Source organism: Dipodomys merriami, unplaced genomic scaffold (genome assembly GCF_024711535.1).
Source record: "Dipodomys merriami isolate MVZ:Mamm:240054 unplaced genomic scaffold, mDipMer1.0.p SCAF_14, whole genome shotgun sequence".
Taxonomy (NCBI): Eukaryota; Metazoa; Chordata; class Mammalia; order Rodentia; family Heteromyidae; genus Dipodomys; species Dipodomys merriami.
In genome coordinates, this window is record NW_027202715.1 from 31,200,333 (window position 1) to 31,216,202 (window position 15,870).

A 15,870-nucleotide genomic window follows, 5' to 3' on the forward strand; every position below is an offset into this window, starting at 1 on the left:
TAACTCAAAAATAATTATGGAAATATTAAATATTCCACTGACCTCTGTAAACTATGTCCTGAAATATAAGCTGTTCCAGAGAAATTCTCAGAAATAGTGCTAAAGCCATCACCCTAAGATGTGGTTTATTTATATTATTAATTGTTGATTTTTATTCATATTCAAGTGTTCCCAATATATCAAGAATGTGAAAGGGAACATTTTCTCAGAAATTAGAGATTAAGTTGATCCATTTAGATTACTTAACTAGATGAGAACCACTCGAATCTTCATAGTGAACAGAAGGCTTTGTGGGAAGAAATCTGGAGATAAACATCATCAGATTGGTAAAGAAATAGGGAGGAGGTAATTAGCAAGGATGCCTATTTTTGGAAAAGGGAGAACAAAAAATACAAAGAAATAGGAAGAAAGCAAATACCTCTTATTCATTGTGATTAGGAAGATGGTTGATGATTGTTTGTCATTCAATAAATCAAAATGTCAAGAGGAAAACTAGAATTTACATTTTCAATTTGAAATTCTTAAGCTACTGTTAAGAAACAGAGAATGGATCATGTTACTAGAAGGTCTTTGACAGGTAAAGAGATACAGAGTGTAGTAGGCTTTATTTGACAAGCAAAATAAACTGTGTTTGAATAAAGGTGAATAATTATTTCTTTTTCTTTTTGTGATTCATGGTTTGTGTATTCCTCAAGCCAATATTACTTATTTGTGTACTTGTAGAACTGGCATCCTGGGAGCTTTAGAGTTGGCTTGTAAAATACTTTTTCAGAAAAAAATGGTTTAAACAGAGATTGCACACTGGTATAATTTTCAGAAGCATCTTCAGTTTTGAATCACCATCCATCTAACTGGAAGCAAAGACTGAATAATTCTTTCAAGCAAAGCCTACACTAGTTTTGATCAAAGATAAACACAATCATGACATTCTGAGACTTCCACTAGATGGCAGCAGTAGGCGTACACGTGGCCCTTTGAAATGTCAGGTCACTGGGGTTTTGTTTTGTTTTGTTTAACTTGAAGAGGAATTTCAGCAGTAGAACCACAAACAAGATGCCTGGAAATGCACACGACAAGAAAGAACAGAAAAGAGGAGCTGAAAAAGGAAAACAATCACAGAAATTCATGCTGTGAGTGCTGCTATAGTTGGATCAGAGTGTACAAAATGCCCCAAATCTGGCTAAATTCATTCCTTCCATGCACTGTCTCAGCCTGGAGGCTGGGACCCATTCAAGAACACTCCTCTGAGAAGCTGGAGAGCAGAGTAGATGAGGAGAGCCGTAGGCCCATCAAAGCTGGGTGCCAATGGCTTATGCCTGCAGATACCCAGGAATTACCTCAGCTATGGATTCCCACTGGCTCCTCTACCCTACAATTCCCTGGTGCAATCCTTTCCTAATTACATCGACAAAATCGTTTGTTATCACAGAGGGAATGGCTTTGTGAATGACATTAGCATGGTTAATAACCATCAGATTGTCAAGAATAAACTGAGCTGCTTAGGCAAAAACAATGTATGATCACCCCAGTCCCTACCTTTCCTTCAAGAGAACATTTCCAGCTCTCAAAGCACCGGTAAGTAGATAAGGTACACATCTCCCTTTTCTCATCTTCTCCATTCAAAACAGGATGCACAGGATAAGCAAATGCTCCCTAAGATTCAATGAATAACAGTGGCTGACACCATTGGGCATTGACAAAAGATAGCTAGTCCAATTGCAAAATCGCATACCTTTACAGACAAGGGCTACAAAGGCACAGAGATATTAACGACTTGTTTAGTATCAACAGAGCAGCAAGAGGCAGCACCAGACAAGCCCCTGACTCCTATACTAGTAGTTTTTCATCAGTGTTTCAATGGGAATCCTGAACACTAAACTTACCAATACTTCTATTCTGTATGAATCAAGGACTGAAGAAAAGAATGGAAGAATGGGATTCCAAACCATGTTACAGCAGGGGCTTGGTAGACAGAGCTGCAAAAGCGATTACCTGCATGAGACAGGCTCACAACAGTAATGAGAAAAATGTGCAGGGTGACCTGAACCCCGTGTACCCCTTCTAAAGGAACAAAGCAAGTGGCTTTGGCAGATGGCAGACAGATGGAAAGACCTTCCTTTTTAAATAAAAACCTGCAAATGTGGGTTGTATGTGAGATCTCTCTATAGTTTTATGTGTGAGAGAAAATTGTAAAATTCCATTTAAGCCAGATCAATGTGTCTGTCATTAACCTTTGACCTGCAAGCTGCTATGGTTCTCAGACCCTAGATTGTACCTATTCAGATGTGCTACTGATTGTGCTGGTTTAGGAGTTATGAGTTGATCTACTATGCCGACGAAGTTGAATCTTACGATTGAAGGTATGGTCCTATCATCTGCATTGTTCTCAATGGGAACTTTGCTAAAAATGAGGAATCTGGGGGCTAACCACAACTCTGATGAATCTACATGATTCTACTTATTCTAAATTTTCATTTTAAACGACAGATTCCAGATGATTCATTTGAGAAATAAATCCAGAGAAGAGACTCTACTCAGAACTGTGCTCATAATTCTAATAGTTTTCCCTTGGCAGATGTAAAAATGTCTATCTACTATCTCATCCTCTATCCTGCCCAACTTCCAAACTTTGCCTGGCCAGAGGAGCTTTGAGGTTTTCTTTTAGTCAGTTGTATGTTTTCTAACAGTTCTTCTGCATCAGGATATGAAGCATTGAAGTTAGGTTTGGGGTAGAGTAGAGCCTTAATTGTGCTGCAATAGTAAACCAGTTTTACTCCAGGGATACCATGAGAAGCTACTTGAAGCTGGGCGCCGGTGGCTCACGCCTGTAATCATACCTACTCAGGAGGCTGAGAGCTGAGGATGGAGGTTCAAAGCCAGCCCAGGCAGGAAACTCCATGAGACTCTTATCTCCAATAAACCACTAGAAACCTGGAAGTGGCCCTGTGGCTCAAGCGGTAGGGTACTTGCCTTGAGCTGAAGAGCACAAGGACAGAGCCCAAGCCCAGAGTTCAAGCCCCACGAACAACAACAACCAAAAGAAGGTACTTGACCACAAATATAATATTGAGCTGGACATCAGTGCCTTGAACCTATAATCCTAGCTAATCAGCAGGCTGAGATTATCGAGACTGTGGACAAAGCCAGCCTGGTCAGGAAACTCCATGAGACTCTTATTTCCAATTAACCACCAAAGTGCCAGAAATGGAGCTGTGGCTTAATAATAGTAGAGCGCAAAAGCTCAGGACAGCTCCTGGACCCTGAGTTCAAGTCCCAGAAATTTATATATATATATATATATATATATATATATATATATATCACGAATATACATACATATATACGTATATATATATATTTCACATATATAATTGTTTTCTCTCAGAACAATAACCTAGTTAATCTAAAATCTAACCTTCCGCTTCTTCGATTCCACTTCACTGATTTTATCATATATCTGTTTACCTGTCAGCTATCTCTAGCATAAATGTCACTACATTTGCCCACTTGTCTCCACTGTCCTACACAAAGAACGTAACATTCCTTTGTTATCTGACAGTTCCAACTTCATTAAAAGCTCTTAGAATGCACTGCTATCTGTTAGGGAAAACCTCATCTCCATTCATTTATTTCTTTCGAGAAAAAAAATTGATTAGCCCCAATTCTGCAAAAGCAGTCAATCAATAGATGTTGAAATACAATAATAATAATGACCAGAAAGCTTCATGCTCTTCCTTATCCATAAAGGTTGCCATAGTTACCACTAAAATCTTATTTTGTTTCACTAGTCCTTCAATTCTTTTACATAAGACTCCTCAGGGTTTACTGCTCATCTTTTCTGTCTCCATGATTTCACTGGGGATCAGTGACTCCCACTGATAAAACACACCTGTGCTATGTATCAGTGACTATTTGAATTTAAAATACATTTTTTCTCATGAAACTTAAATACCAAATCATCTAAGCACATGTAAAGAATAGTAATATGAGAGATATAATAAAAAGTACAACCCAAATCTTGGCCTATTGAGTCACACTATCAGAACAGTAGAAAAATATGTTTTTTTTTTAAAAAAAAACTGTTATAATTTCTTTTAGATTAAGAATGCAATTCCTGCTAAGTGTTTCTGTGAGTCAAAGCAATATCTTTTTTCCTCATAATGCCTGCATGAAATCTTTCACTTGGCTTAAGATTCTGGTAATGGAGAACATTAATACACAGCTTCTACAGGGAGCATGTCAGTCTCCTAGATCATCCAATCATACTTCCAAAGGACCACTCTAATATGTGTGTCTCCCAGGTTTTAATCACCCTCTACTTTTGTTTCTTTTCAAGCATGCTTTTGGCATCACCTTTTAAAATTGCACCTCTGTGTGTTAATCTCATTCAACAGATGACTTTATTTATGATAATGTGTCCATTTGTTTTAAAATGCCTATTATGACAAGTGATATTGTTTTGTTTGTGGCACAAATGAGTCAAAATAAAACCTTTTAAAAATTAGGATTAAAAGTAAAAGCATGTTTGGGGAAGTATAGTAAGTAAATAATGGCACATTATTTTGAAAGATGGTAATGATGAAATACTGAAGCCTGGGAAACAATGCCAGAGTGTTTTACAAGGTAAAAGCTGAAAACAAGTTTAGTAGATTGTTCTAAATGGCATTATCTCTTAAAATCTAAAACACAGACCCATCATTTTACAATCTGCTAACAGTATGTGTTGCATCAAGTGATCTTACTAGAAAGTCTGAATACTAAGAGGTAAATTCTTCTGCAAAGCTGGTTTCTTTTGAATTCTGAGAAACTTGACCTTCCTCAAAACCTTAACTAAAGAATTACTAAGGACAGAGACCTGTGGGTCATGGCTAGAAGGGCAATAAACTGACGGGATACTAGTGAGCTTGAAACCAGCCATCTGTCATCCTCAACACTGTGTGTACCATAGGTCTGTACAAGCTTTACTGGGTGTTTTCTCATAAAAATCCTGAAACGTAGATACTTAACCCTATTCTATGTAAAACAAGATTAAATATTATGCCCTGGCTCTCATAATATCCAAGCTGTGGAGACAGAGTTTAATACCATATCTCTGTAATGACAAGCCACAACAATACTTTGCAATATATTTTGAATTATTTAATTAAAATTAATCTTTTAAATAATTGTATTCTTTAATCACTAAATACACCTAGATTCACAACATGGGAGGCTGACTCACAAATGTAGAACTTTTCATTTATGTCTCTAAAGTTTAGCTCATATCAGACACACTGAAATAATTTCTTGAACTCATCTATGCAGAATTTTACATTTTACTTTTCTACTATGTATCTATGTATCTAATCAATGTATCTTTCTACCACCTATCTACCATATATCTATTTATCTATTATCTATCTACACCTATGGATCTATGTAACTATGTATTATGTATATATCTATCTATGTATCTATCATATATCTATGCATTTATGTGTGTATATGTATGTATGTGTGTATGTATGTGTGTATGTATGTATGTATGTATGTATGTATGTATCTGTCTGTCTATCTATCTATCTAGCTAGCTAGCTAGCTAGCTACTTTGCAGCACTAAGGATCCAACCCAGGTCCTCAGATGTGCTAGTAAGTACAGGCTGTCACTGAACTACATTCTCAGCCCCATGGCTATATTTTACAAAATAGTAACAAATCCCAAGAAAGCAAAATCTACATGATACAGGTAAGTAATTGTCAATATTTTATAACTAATGATCCCCTTTTTGCTCACCTGTGCAATCTTAATAGGTCGAAAAATACATCAAGCCAAATTGTGACCAAATGGTGAAGGAGGTACATTTGATACTAGCTTCACCATGCATGTGAGACAGCAAGCGTACTAATTAAAGCCACAGAATGCTGAAGGCCATCAAGAAAAATAACAGAGTTAACACTATCTACTTGCTTCAGATCTTCCTTTCCTCTGCTGGCCAATGGCTATAGGAGTTCTTTACAGGGATTTGTAGAGATCAAATTCCAGGAATCATAATGTATGCACTTTGTTCTTATCAGTGATCTGGCACATCATACATATTCAGTAAATGGATTCTACTATTGAGAAACAGCACAAGGACAAGGACATGGGCTGTTAGGGCAGACTGTCTGGACTATGTGTCATATTGACTATGTGACCATGGGCAAGTTAGTCAACTTTCCTGGGCCCTATCTGGAAAACGTGTCTTGTTGTCAGGCTATTGTATTAATTTCTTGAGATAATTGAACTAGTACATATGGAATCCCTAAGCTAATATCTAATAAATATTAGCAATTGTTATTCATTATAATTCTGAATTCTGGTCCAATCTTTATATTGCTTGAATAATTAATGTCATATCTGACCATTGTAATTGTTGGATATTTTAAAACCAAATAAAAGTGTAGAAAAGAATTATGCAGTGGGCCTGCATTCTCATAATATTACTTTTTTTTAATGCTGAAAGCATGTTGTAAATGCCAAGAATAAAATCACCAAGTTGAAATATTTTATAGTAACTCTAAAATGTACTTATGTTGGTGTTCCTAAACACATTTGGTGTTAGTAACATCATGGGGACATAAAGTTGATTTTTAAAATTACATAATTTATGGGTTTGACTTATTTTTACCCTGGGCAACCAGACAGACTTAGAGAAAGTTACAATCTTCTTTCTCACATTCCCTCCAGATGACTCTAGTTGAGAGTTTTTCATTTTTTTTACTTGCTACCCATCTTTTAAGCAAAACTTATGCCTCAGATGACAGGGGAGTTAAGCCTGAAACATTAGCTGCACTATTTATTCCATGGTGTTGAGAGTGTAGAACCCAGACCACCTGGCCAGGGTGAGGATTCCAGCAATGGTTATTTTTGCCTCTCAGAGATGCCGCCTTTCAGTACTTTCTTATTCATCCTTTCTGATCAACCTATCAGTCTTATTAGCACCACCTTCATTCAACAGTCACAACATTCCTGCTGTTTGCTGGAGAAGGAGACAGAGAGGTAAATATGATGCTGAAGTGAGAGCTGCCAGTGTTGGGGCATCAACTTTGCTCTAAAAGCAGCCTCCATGATGAGAATTGTGCAGACTTTTGCTGGAATTTTCAAAAAGCCACAAACACTGAATATTCTTAACTCCTTTTCAAATAAGGAAATTGAGACCCGAAAAATCAAGTAACTTGTTCATAGTCACATAGTCACTATGTATCACAAGGAAGATTCACAAGTAAGTCCTGATGACAGTCGTGTTCTTAGTACATGCATTCCCTACACTTTCTCTCCTTCAAAGTCACGTGTTGAAGGGTATGAGTCTTCTGATTATCAGATGAGCAAAACAACCCCAAAATTTAGCAAAGAAATACCAGTGAAGGAAATACATACCCAAAGTGCCCACTGTGATCTTTAGTTTACAGAACAATATTTTCTTTATTCTGATTTCCCATTTTGTCTGCCATGAATATTTACTCTGAACCATATGCAAATACAACTTTAAATTAAACATGATATGTTTATTTAATCAATATATGTTGGAAATGAACTTTACAACTTTGCGGGGGGGGGAGAGGGGGTATTACAGGGGGATGGAAAGAGGGAGAAAAATGAGGGAAGGAGTAAGTGTTCAACAAGAAATGCACTTACTACCTTACATATGTAACTTTAAACCCTCCATACACTACTTTGACAATAAAATTAAATTAAAAAATGATGACATGATAATTAAAAAAGAGAAAACATTTCTACTTGTGTTTGTGTATACATGAGGAACACCAAAGATTGTTTTGAAGCAATAAGCAACAATCACAACAAAATTAAGCGAACAACTGCAACAACAAAAAATCTTTGAAAACTTGTTGCATTTGTCTAATGCCTGAAATTCAGGAGGCTTAGATCCAGAGGATAGAAGTTAGAAACCACCCCAAGCAGAAAAGTTCATGAGATTCCACCTCCAAAAAGTTGGACTAAAAGGGTGGTTCAAGTGGTAGAGTGCCAACTAAGTCCTGGCAAAAACAAACAACCAACAAGAAAAGGCCCTTTGATCTCCAGAGAAATGCATCATTTAATATGGAGTGACAAACATTCTTTATCACTCTCCACTGGGAACAATCTTACTTTCTCAGTGCTTTGCCAACTATCTATGTCCTTTGCCAAGTTTTAAAATTCTGTAGAACCTAGATTACAAATCTTTACTCATTGAGCGAGACACCATTTTAGAAATCACTATACCAGACACCCACCAGATATGCCCTTTATTTCCTCTGTTTCTACCCTTCCTCCTCCCCCTTCCTTTTTTCCCACTCCTTTCCCTCCCTCCCTCCCTCCTTTCCCTTACTTCTGGCTATACTTAAAGGATTCCATTTAAATGTATAGTATGGTCAAAATGCACATTCTGAACTGGCAATGTAAAGATAGATACTATATACTTCAATAATGTTCATTTCCTACCTCAGCCATTTCACAGAAAAGAAACAATGCAAATTCTCTTTTAGCTACACCATTGTATCTCTAGATAAGTTAAATGCCAACCTCTACTCTTAGGGCCATTTTATATAATATTATCTTGATCAAAAGATATTAGATTATTTTAAGTCCTTCGTTTTTTTTTTTTCTTAAAGCTCTACTGATATATTTCTGAAGATTGTACTCTCCCTTCTCTCCTGTCTCTGTCTCTGTCTGTCTGTCTGTGGGTCTGTCTGTCTGTCTGTCTCTCTCTCACACACACACACACACTTCATATTTAATCAGCATTGGATAATCAGTGTTTCATAGTATGTTAAACCTGCTAGAGTCCAAGTATGGGACTATTTCATAGTGTGATAAAAATGGAAACAAACGCTGTCATTTTAATTATATATCATTCATAGCTACTAATATCAGATAATGACATACTCTTTTCTGTTAAATACAGAGCAAGAGGTTAATTCCAAATCAAAACTAATATTATACTTCATGTTATTTTTTCTTTTTTTTCAGTAATGCCATCATCTCTCCCCCACTACAAGTACTGTTTGTTCCAGCAACATTGCAGTAATTGGTTTTAAATCCATGCCCTTCTTTTAAAAGCAAAATTGTCCCTGATCAGCTTCTTCATACTGACTCATTGCCATAAAATATGGTCATAAAATATTCAGGAGAAGCATATGGGTGAAGGGCTTTGTTAGGCCTGAAGGAGAAAGATTTAGGTAATTTCACTCCTACTCAGAAGAGAGAGTGACAGAAAAGGGATCAAAGTTAGAGTTGAAGTCCATTAAGAAAGTGCTAACTGTTATCTAAAGTAGAGGCATCATCAGATAGAAATAGTTAGGCTGTGTGAGTTTTTGAGGAAACTTCTTCTCCCTTGGTACAACCCTAAATGATGCACAAGTACATGTACACAGATATCAATGCATACCTAAAGTGGTGAGTGCAAACATAATTTCAGTGTTTTGTAACTTTGAATTTCAGGTTCTTATTTGCTTAATCATATATAATCCCTTCCTTATCATTACCACTAAAGGAGTTGATTAAACCCTTTGGAATTCAATTACTTTGATTTCAAAATTATTTTAAGAAATTATCTGTGTACTTCTAAGAGGTTAAAAAAAAAGTCACTAAGGTCAAGCGCCGGTGGCTCACGACTGTAATCCTAGCTACTCAGGAGGCTGAGATCTGAGGATTGGGTTTCATAGCCAGCCTGGTCAGAAAAGTCCCAATGAGACTCTTATCTCCAATGAACCACTCAAAAACCAGAAGTGGTGCTGTGGCTCAAGAAGTAGATCACTAGACATAAGCACAAAGAGGCTCAGGGACAGTGCCCAGGCCCTGAGCTCAAGCCCTACAACTGACCAAAAAAAAAGAAAAAAAAAGAGAAAGAAATGTACTCATTACCTTACTCAGGTAACTGTAACCCCTCTGTACAGCATCTTTACTATAAAATAGAAAAAAAAAATATTGTCTACAAAATTCACCAAGAATATCCAAAATAAACATATAACTATTAAAATATTTGTAAAAAAATTTAAAATCATTTCTTAAATTCAAAACCTTTATTTTCTTATTCATATAATGTACGTTATCATATTTGTTTTTCTATATGTCAGGAAAATTATATACTATACAACAACTTCACTTCTTTATATTTCTTTCTGGGTATACTTTTATAGGATAGGTATCAAGCAAGATCTGAATCTATTGTTGCAGATGCCATCAAAACATAAAATAGAAGCATGCCATATAAACAAAGCAAATATGGTGTTTAATTAATTAGTTCATTAATTTATTAGCTAATTTTTTTGTGAAGAATCATAGTATTAAACTCAAGAGATTCCTTGCAAGAGAGTTTCCTGCTTCATCTAAAGAATTCTGGGTCTCAGTACAATTAACCTGGTCCTTCCTGATTTTGTTGAAAAGCAGGCTTGCAATCCATGGTAAAGATCTATCTTCAGTACATCAAGACGCATTCATTCTCCTCCAGCATCACTCTGCATAAGTATCAGATCCTAGAGAAATGATTTAGTGGGACAATGAGGAAATCCACATGCTATATAGGGAAGAAAGAATTTGAAATGTGAACAGACCTACCCATTTCCTTTGGGTGAGGGTTTATTTCCTTACTAAGGAGAACTTGAATGATCTATAAAGTTTTTGAATGAGTATTCAAAGAAACAGCTGTTGACAACAAATTGATTTCATTGGTTGAGCTCAACAGTAGCAGGCAGGGGGCCTGGAGTTGCTGTTTGCTGCTGTGCTTACCCACCAGGGTAGTTAACATCATTAAGACAATTTGAGAATGCCTTAAGGGAGAAATGGAGGGAAGCTAGGCTTTCTGCGGTGGAAGGAGGTAGAGAAGTGGAGCTTTGCAACAGGGCACTCCACAAGCCTTAAACCGAGAAAGGAACAAACAGCAGGGTAGATGACAAAACACCGTTTGCTACCCTGACAGGCCTGTTGCAAAGGAAGTATCTGATTATTTTTAAGGTCCAATCATACAATGTCTCTTCTAGTACACTGAGCCCACTGTGGAACTTGCCACCTCGCTCTGTAGTTCATGCAGATGCTACATGAGTTGAAACCCAAGTGATTTCTACCTCCATTTACTGTGTGTGTGCAATCTGGAGCCTTTGCATCCTTCCACATACCTTTTATGGGAACAAGCTTATCTAATGTCAAAACATATGATCGGAGAAGCAGGATGAGACACAAGTGCAGGAAACTGCTGTCTCCAAGAGTCAAATATTTAGATCCCAGTAAAAGGTTGCCAAAGGCTTCATTTCCTGAATACGCATGCCAGATGTACATGTCTGGGGATCAAATATCTGATATGGTTTTAAATTCAATTCTTCAGCTTGCATGGTTTACATATTTCAAATGTCTTGTGTGTGTAAGTGGAAGAAAGTACTTATAGCCGAAACATGTTTTTAAAGATGAGTTTCTGTAGTGGCTATCTCTGCTTTTGCTTAACAAGTGAAATCTATCTGGGACTGTTTAAACACATAGATAGAGACTTCTTTCAAAAAGAAATTATTCCTCCAACACAAACAGGAAAAAAGGAGCCTCCTGTAATCCCACTGATGTCTTCTCTGGTATCTAAAATATGAAGTGAGCCTGCGATGGTGGCGCATACTTACAATCCCATAACTCAGGAGAATGAGGAAATAAGATCTGGGGTTCAAGACCACGCTTGCCTACATAGCTATCTAGAAAGACCATATATGGAAACATCATAATCTTAATCATAATCATAACAATAATAATAATATAAAAATAAAGTACAAAGCATTTTGTACTTTATTTGGCACCACATTTTAGAATGATGAATGATGAACGATAGATATACAAAAATAAATACTTTCTAAATGCCTTCTGGTTAAGCAAAGCAGATTTTCAGATGTTTGCAATTTCTAAAAGCATGATCCTTTCATCATCCTTGTAGAAGACTTCCTTATCAATATTGAAGTGTTTGCCCATTGATTGTAGTTAGAACTCAATAAGTACTTAATGGTTATTTTTCTTTAATAAATTCTCAAAGGGAAAAACAAGAACAGAAACTTCCATCCTTGCTATATTCTTCAGTATAATAGATGGTTCTTGGCTCCCAACTGATTTCCTAAAATGCTGCAAAAGTTACAAATCTACCAGAGAAAAAGTAAAGAGGTAGGAGCGGACATCTTTTCTCCCTGGCCATTAGTGTGCACTTAACAAAAATATGACTTTCTTCCTCCAAGATTCTTGCAAAGGTTTAAGATCGGAAGAAGCCGAGTTCCACTTATATGAGTACAACATAGCAGCACTCTTTCATGATCATGGCAAGAGAAATAACCTAAGAAACCCTACCACTTGTCCAAGCCACCAACATTTACAGGTGTTGGAAACAAGCACTTTAACTCAAGCAACTGAGCTGGATTCCAAAATGAAATAGGGCATTATTACCATCTTGATCTGTTTATCCATGGGTCAACCCTTGTCCTTCATACCACATTTAGTTAATTTGTCCTTTCCACTTCAGACCAAATTTGACCAGGTTGGGCTAAGTTTATTTCCTAACACTTGCAATAAGAAATATTTTGGCCTCTGTAACAGACAATCTACAGATCTACAGATCTACTTCTTTATAACTTACTATGAATCTATGAAGTTTATAAACCACGTTATGAATTACATTTATTCAAATAATAATTTAACATCAATCAAGATGCACTGTATTCATATACTGCTCTGCAACACAGCAACTCCTTTGCACAATTGCTTAATAATAATAATATAAAAATTAAAATATTAACTTAAAGGACCACCTTTGTATAGTGGAACTGGTTAAGCATGAGGTCAACTTTACTTAGACATACCATAATGCCGAAAGAGAAGTGTTGGTGAAGATTTGAAAAACTATTTGGTGCATCATTTACAGAACCATTATTTAAAAAAAATTTATTAGCATAAATTAATTGCACAAAGGAGCTTCATTGTGATATTCATTTATTTATTCAATCATTCATTTATTTTTGTTGGCTGTCGGGCTTAAACTCAGGGCCTGGGCACTGTCTCTGAACTCTTTTGCTTAAGGCTAGTGCTCTACCACTTTGAGTCATAGCACCACTTCTAGTTTATTGAACAGTTGATTGGAGATAAGAGTCTCACTGGGACTTTTTTGTCCTGGCTGGCTTCAAACCACGATCCTCAGATCTCAGCCTCTTCAGTAGCTAGGATTACAAGTGTGAGCCATTAGCACTCATCTAAAGATCAGTCTTTATGGTCCCAAATATCTGCTTGTTTATCTTTGCTACAACAGCACTATGTACTAACATATGTTAGAAAAATTGTTATAGGACCTTCATATTTAAGAGAATGATAAGCATGAGAGCAGAGAACATCCAGAGACTTGGATAAAAGACAGGAAATATTACCAAGAGCTGGGGATGCAGTTCATTGATGTAAAACACTTCCCTAGCATGTGCAAGGATTTGGGTCGAATTCCTCAGCACCACCAAAAAAAAAAAAAAAAAAAAAAAAGGGAAATGCAACGAAAGAACAACAAACACACAAACAGACGGCAAATGGATTTACAGGAAGTGACATTGATTTAATTAGCTGGATTGCTCTGATAATATATAAAATCAAAAAGAGTAATTTTTCTTCTATAATTATTATAAAGATTCCAATAATGAAAGAAAAGCATATAGGTTACAGAAACTCAGAGTTAGGAAAAATGAATAGTTTGTACAGATCAACTGATCACCCATAGTTGCACTTCTTCATTATTTCTTTGCTCTGTGTTCTTGTCAAAAAGTTTGTGGTTCAACAAATCAAAGAAAGGTTGGACAAATGGGATTGCATAAAGTTGCAGAGCTTCTGCAGGGCAAAGGACATAGCTAGCAAGATCAATAGAAAGCCCACGGATTGGGAGAAGATCTTTACTAGCCATACAACGGACAAGGGTCTCATATCTAAAATATACTTGGAACTCAAAAAATTAAACCCCCCAACAACAAATCCTCAAAGAAACAACTGCCCAATAAATAAGTGGGCGAAAGACTTAAAGAGAAACTTCTCTGAAGAAGAAAGAAGGATGGCCAATAGACACATGAAGAAATGTTCAACATCCCTAGCCATAAAAGAAATGCAAATCAAAACAACATTGAGATATCACCTCACTCCAGTTAGAATGGCAAAAATCAAGAACTCTAACAACAACAGATGCTGGAGGGGATGTGGACAGAAAGGAACCTTACTTCATTGTTGGTAGGAATGTAAACTTGTTCAACCACTTTGGAAAGCAGTATGGAGGTTCCTCAAAAGACTTCACATAGAACTCCCCTATGACCCAGCAATCCCACTTTTGGGCATTTACCCAAATGTTTACAAACAAGACCACACTAAAGCTACCAGCACAACTATGTTTATTGCAGCATTATTTACCATAGCTAAGATATGGAAGCAACCCAGATGCCCCTCAGTAGATGAATGGATCAAGAAAATGTGGTATATATACACAATGGAATTCTATGCCTCCATCAGAAAGAATGACATTGCACCATTTGTTAGGAAATGGAAAAACTTGGAAAAAATTATATATTTAGTGAAGTAAGCCAGGCCCAAAGAAACATAGGTCCCATGGTTTCCCTTATTTGTAATATCTAGTAGATGTATGAGTCAAGCGGAAAAGGTCAGATAATGTGATGTCAGGAAAATGAACCCTTAGATGTGTATTTTAATGTTTTGTTCTTTCATGCATGTGTTTCTAACGCATTTATAAAATTATCTCTTTGTTGCTTTGTATGTCCCTCCCCCACAATATAACCCCTGCTTTCACTATATTTGATGTCAGTATAACTTGTGGAGGAGATGGGGAAAAACCAGTTGTTTAAGGATACAGGTGGACCTGTTGCAACAATGAGAAGTACAAGTTGTCATGTCCAAAACTAGCTTTACAACGTCGGTGCGGGGGGGGGGGGGGGGGTGGTAGGGAAGGGAGGGGAAGGAGAAGGATTGGGATTGGGGGGGAGGGGGGAGGCTGGGAAGGGATGTGAAGGGTAAACAAAGGAGGAGGCTGCAATGCTTGGTAAGAAATGTACGCATTATCCTGCCCATGTAATTGTAACTCCTCTGTACAGTATGTTCACAAATAAAATAAAATTAAATTTAAAAAAACAGATTGTGGTTGAGGAGCTCACCTTCTTAAAAAATGAAACAAGCAGTCAACCAAAGGACTTACTAAAAAGGAGAGTTGGAGCCAGGCACTGTGAGTGGCTCAGCCACCAGTTATAATCAGGAGGCTGAGATCTGAGGATCTCAGCTGGAAGCCAGCCCAGTTACAGTTGGTTTTGTGGCTCAAAGTGATAGAGCACTAGCCTTGAGCAAAAGAGCTCAAGGACGGTATCAGGCCCTGAGTTCAAGCCCCACTACCCCCACACCCACACCCACCCACCCCAAAAAAAGGAGAGCTGAGTTCAACCTTGACTCTATTACATAAATAAATTCTTGGAAAACTTTCTGTTCTTCTGGTATTCATCCTTAAATAAGGATAACAATGTATATATTTTGTTGAGATGCTGTGAAGGAACAATGAAATACTTTGTGTTAAACACAGTATCTTGCAATGTCAACAAATGTTAATGATTACTTTCGAGGTTAGTCCTATATTGACACAACTTAGAGACAGCTAAGTGTCTTAGAAAGGAACATTTTATATTTCTTCAGATTTCCCAAGTGTGATTAATTTGCAATACTAAGTATTTCAGAGTAATAGTATTAATATGCCAATGTAGCTTGCATGTAGTATTTCTCTTTGCCAAGCATTGAATTTTCAACTTATTTGGTGGATTAATTAGAAAATTGAGCTCTGAACATCTATCACTGTGAATAGGAAAAGTTTATCCAAAAGA

The 15,870-nt window shown here is 36.8% G+C and overlaps 1 protein-coding gene across 3 annotated transcripts in view; it reads right to left on the reverse strand.

Moving 5' to 3' along the window:
* The window catches only part of Prkg1 (protein kinase cGMP-dependent 1), a 1,047,684-nt gene that overhangs the window by 683,215 nt on the left and 348,599 nt on the right, over positions 1–15,870 (reverse strand). The window lies entirely within an intron of this gene.